The sequence below is a fragment of the Mugil cephalus genome, chromosome 15 (assembly GCF_022458985.1).
Source record: "Mugil cephalus isolate CIBA_MC_2020 chromosome 15, CIBA_Mcephalus_1.1, whole genome shotgun sequence".
Lineage (NCBI taxonomy): Eukaryota > Metazoa > Chordata > Actinopteri > Mugiliformes > Mugilidae > Mugil > Mugil cephalus.
The window spans coordinates 1089717-1094280 of NC_061784.1; the positions used below are offsets into that span (position 1 = coordinate 1089717).

The following is a 4564-nucleotide window of genomic DNA, read 5'->3' on the forward strand; positions in this document are numbered from 1 at the left end:
TTGTTAATAACTTGTTAATTTGGAGCTTTCCATGAATTTCTTGTTTCACAGTCATGGTCACCACTAGAGGAGAGGGCGATCATATGCTTTTCCTCATGAACACTGTAAACATGTCCCATTTAAAGACGGAAAATATTTCTTTATGGAGCAAAAATACACGACCTATAACATACTCATGATAGTTGAAACACACTGTTGAAACAAAATCAGGGTGACTTTTTTTATTTTTCAGTATCCTGAGACAACACTTAATTCTGGCACATAAAATGTTCCTTTGAAGCATTTAAAAAGGCCAGTAACACTACTTTTGACCTATTCCTTTGTGTCAATTCACTATCAGTTATACAGTAGCTTCCTAGTGGCAAAGAATGTATTGCAAACAAAGCACTGTTGTCTGCACATACATGGAACTTATTTCTGTGCAGGTCCACACAGAGGTAGGCACCAGTGCCACTATTTATATTCTTTACGGTAAAATTCACAAAGGGTAACTTATCTTTTAAGATTTATAACATAACTGTTAGTGAAACACAAATAATGTCCTCTTGTGCACACTGTAGGTTCTTGTGCAGCACACTGAAAATGCTGAAGCACGCAACCGTGCTATGCTGCCTAGATCTCCATCTCCCAATGAGCCCAACAATGGCTGTGGCTGTTCTCTGATGCGCAGGGACATCGTCGAGCAGTTTCCAGGAGATATCTGTGGCGAGTCCCTTGGTATGCCCCCCCCCACACACACACACACACCACACACACACTTCTCTTCTTCATCCACCGAGCCTGGCCACTGCTGTCGTCAGGGCCCTCCGACGGGAGATAAAAAAAGAGGCTGTTGTTGTCTCCTCGCAGGAGAGATGGACGCCTGTTTTCCTCTTTCTTTTTTTGCCTCACTCATTTCACACTCACAGAAGGGTAAGTGTGTGTGTCTGTTTGTGTGGTGGGGGGGGGGGGGGGGGGGGGCAGAAAAAAGAAAGAAAGAAAGAAAGCTATACTGCGTGTTGTGGCATTCCACCACACCACCAATAACCAGCCCACCTCCCCCTCCTCCAACACCAGCCCCATCCACAGCACCCCAAGTAGAGAAGGAAACAGTGAGCAAGGAGAGAGTAGAGAGGAGAGGGGGGCCAGGGCCATGTGATATAGAGAGCATGCGGGCACAGCTTCACCCCCAGGCAGAATGAACGGGGGCCTGCTGTGTCTCTCCTGCATGATTAATCTGGCTAAGGGGCAGGAGGACTGCCACAGCCCTGCCTGCATTAACTCCCTACTCTCCAGGTCCACAGGAATACGCACAAACTCACACACCCGCAGTATACCTATGGTCAGGCACAGGCTAATTCACACATGGTGCTATGCGTGTGTATAACTAGCACAAACAACCGCTAAAGTTCATTCCTACTGAGGTATCAGATTCTGAAAGTTTAAATGTATATGTCTTTTGCCAAGGGCAGCATGTAACTTGTGTATACACTGACACAACACTGATCCTTCTGCATGTCGGCAAACGGTACAGAGCGCCATGAGGTGTGAGGCCGTTCAATAGTGCTGGTTTTTAGCGAGTTCTGGGTTTCTCTCACTCATCCTCCTGTATGACCTCTGTCTCACAGACGAGTTTGTCTTTTGTGTAATTCCTAGAGGCGGGTCCAGGACATGTGTCTTATTTTTCAACATTCTCCACGATGAAAAATATCTGCTGCGCGCTGGTCAATTTTTCAAACAGAGTGTAAGGACTGTGCATCGGGACTATCACAGTATAACACTCAGTTAATTTAGACATGATACCGCCATAACTGTCCAAGGCACTTGGACACATGACTTATTTCATGGACCGTCCTGGAATGGTATAGTCCTGTACTAAAGCTGTGAGCTCTTGTGCAACAGTGGAGACAGAGAATCAAAAGGCAGGCAGAGGGTTAACATCCTGCAGTCCGCTTCACATTAACTGGAAAGGAATGAAGTGTCAAGCATGTTTTCACCACAGCGAGACGGTCAAAACCCCACCCCCCACCCCTCCACACACCAATCAGTCACCCCTTAGCCCCCTCCCCCTCTCCCCCCACGCACACTCCCAACAACCTCCCACAGCCATGACCGAATTATTTTCCAGCCTCCCGAGATTTGCCTTGCCAGACAAAAATCTGCAGCACAGTCCTGATTCAGTGTGCAAGCACACGCAGCCTCCCTTGTCTCATGTTGCCTCTCTGCCAGTACCAACAAAATAGGTCTTCTTTTTTAACAACTTCAGTGGTCCTCAATGTGGATTTCCTGCCCATATGTAAGTTTGCTTTCTGTGTTTTTGACTTTAAACAACCAATTGTTGAAGTGTTTTGAAAGAATGTTTTAAATATATGTTCAGGTATGATACAGGTGTACCGATTTGAAGGAGCTCAATGAAAGTATTGAATAAGCAACAGAGACAATGTAAGGGAGGAAGCGCAAGACAGAGAAGGAGGACAGACACTCAATGATTGAGAGAAAAGTGAAATGGGGAGTAGAATGAGAGTGAAGAGAGACAGAACGAGGGAGGGAGAGAGAAAATAAGCCCCACCAGTGAGCAGGCCACACAGCCCTGCCAAACTGCTTGAAAAAAAGCCCCCTCTGTTTTATTTATAGTGCGCTGTATCCATGGCAACCAGAGAGGTCAGGCAAGCTGGGCCTGCGTTTCACCCTGCTCTGGGGATTAGGATTTCACGGAGGTTCTCAGATGTGAGGAAGGTGGGCTATAGCAGCTCGCTGCTCGCCAACGCAGCTCTCCTGCCTTTTGGTGAAGCCTGGGCCCTTGGTGGGAGAGGAGGGGGGAGCAGCAGAGAGTCATGGGAATACTGTGGGAACGGTGGTTTGTGGTGTTGGGGCTGAGAAGAAGGAGACTAGCACTGAAGGGAAAAGCACACACATGTTAGCAGATGCATGCAGAGACTGTTTTGATTGGGTACCTTCTGCCACACAAGACTCACTGGACTTTGTTATGGTCTTAGGTGAAATTTGAAAAGGTCATGCAAGGTCACAGGGAACATTCAATTTTGCAAGATACAAATTATAATTTTATTCATTAGTTAAAAGTTTCTGGTAGTAAAAATTAAATATAAATAAGTAAACAAATAAAACTAACCAAAAAAATGTGTGATTAAGCTTTGCTTTAGTTTTATTATTTGCTGTGTTTCTTGTTAATACTTTTCAGGGTGCTTCTAAGAAATTAGTCTAATTTTCTCAGATTTTCATCCCAAGAAAGACTCCTTCCAAAACAGCTAAACCTGCTGGAATGAAATACTGAGTTGAGAGGAGCGCAAGGGAAGAGATGAGGAAAACACTGATTGCCCTCCAGGAAATGCATGGTGTCACTACAGCAGAGACCTCCAGATTCCTTCTAGGGCAGAGGACCTATGTTGCTAGGAGATGGTTGTTGGGCTGGTGTTGCCATGCGTGGATGTTGTTGCCTGCCATGTTTTGATGAGCTGGAGGACAAGGATTCAATACACTTCAGGGAGCATGTGCAAGAGGACCTCAAGAGCCATAGAAAAAATAATGAGTGGACCATCATCATCATGAGGGACTAGTAATGACTTCCCCTGTCTCTAGGGGGCACCCTGAGCACCTGAGTCACAGGAGTAGCAGAGCCAGTTTTTGCTCCTTGGATCTTTGACCAATCCATTGTGGATTGTGGCTGCCAAGAATAGATGTCACAGACGCATGATCATCGGAGCCTCCTTATTCTTGGTGAGTAGTTCATCCTCCTTGGAGGTGAGTGAGGTTTATGAGGGGGCTGGAGAATGAGGTGTCAAGGTGCAAAGGAAATTGCCTAATGGCTATGGGCTTGTTTGCCAGGGAGTGGGATGAATGAGATGAAAGAGATACCTAGCCTGGTTTGTGTAGAAGCAGCCATCAGCAGCAGTGGTTTATATTAGCAAAGTTCAGATGGGGGGCAAACATACCCAATTATAAAACATATATAAACAGCAAGTCAGTGATTGTGAAGTTGTTATAACTTAAGGTACAGGAACAAGGCAGACCCTTTGTCATCGTATTTTTCACATTTACCTATGAAGGTGTGTTTTACCCTCCGCTCTCAGTTATCAACTCCCAACTTTTCAATCCCTATTTTTTCTTCATATACTCATCTCTCCTCCGTCATAGGAACCTGGGGTCAAGGAGTGGAATCTTCCTGAGATGTGCCCCCTCCCTGAGACTCTAATCCCTTCCCTTTCACCCCTTTCGTTGCTTCCCCTCAATCCCTTTCATCCATCCACCCGTCTCCCTCAGGTCCTGTCTACCAATAAACTTCCTTGCATCAATGAAGGTGTGGTCTTTGTGAGTGAATTCCAGATAACAGAATAGTGTACACAGAGTGAGACAAGTCACAGAATAGCAGATCAAGAGGATTCATTCGATAAAAAGGCCACTTCAGTGAGGACCTGTGATTCATAACCATTTTAAGTTTGTACAGTCAAACCTATTTGAACTATCTGAGTCTGAACTGAACTGAGCTTGCTTTTAAATTATGTATATTGATAATGACCGTTGTGGTGTTCAGATTAAGAGAAATGCACTCCTTTCAGATTGCATTTCT

General features: G+C 45.3%; 1 long non-coding RNA gene across 1 annotated transcript; it reads left to right on the forward strand.

The window, feature by feature from the left end:
• The first annotated feature begins 2118 nt into the window (after nucleotides 1-2118).
• LOC125021429 lies at nucleotides 2119-4276 on the forward strand. The gene is made up of 3 exons (XR_007114344.1): nucleotides 2119-2275; nucleotides 3577-3714; nucleotides 4132-4276. It is a non-coding gene; the product is annotated as an uncharacterized LOC125021429 (long non-coding RNA).
• Nucleotides 4277-4564: the final 288 nt, after the last annotated feature.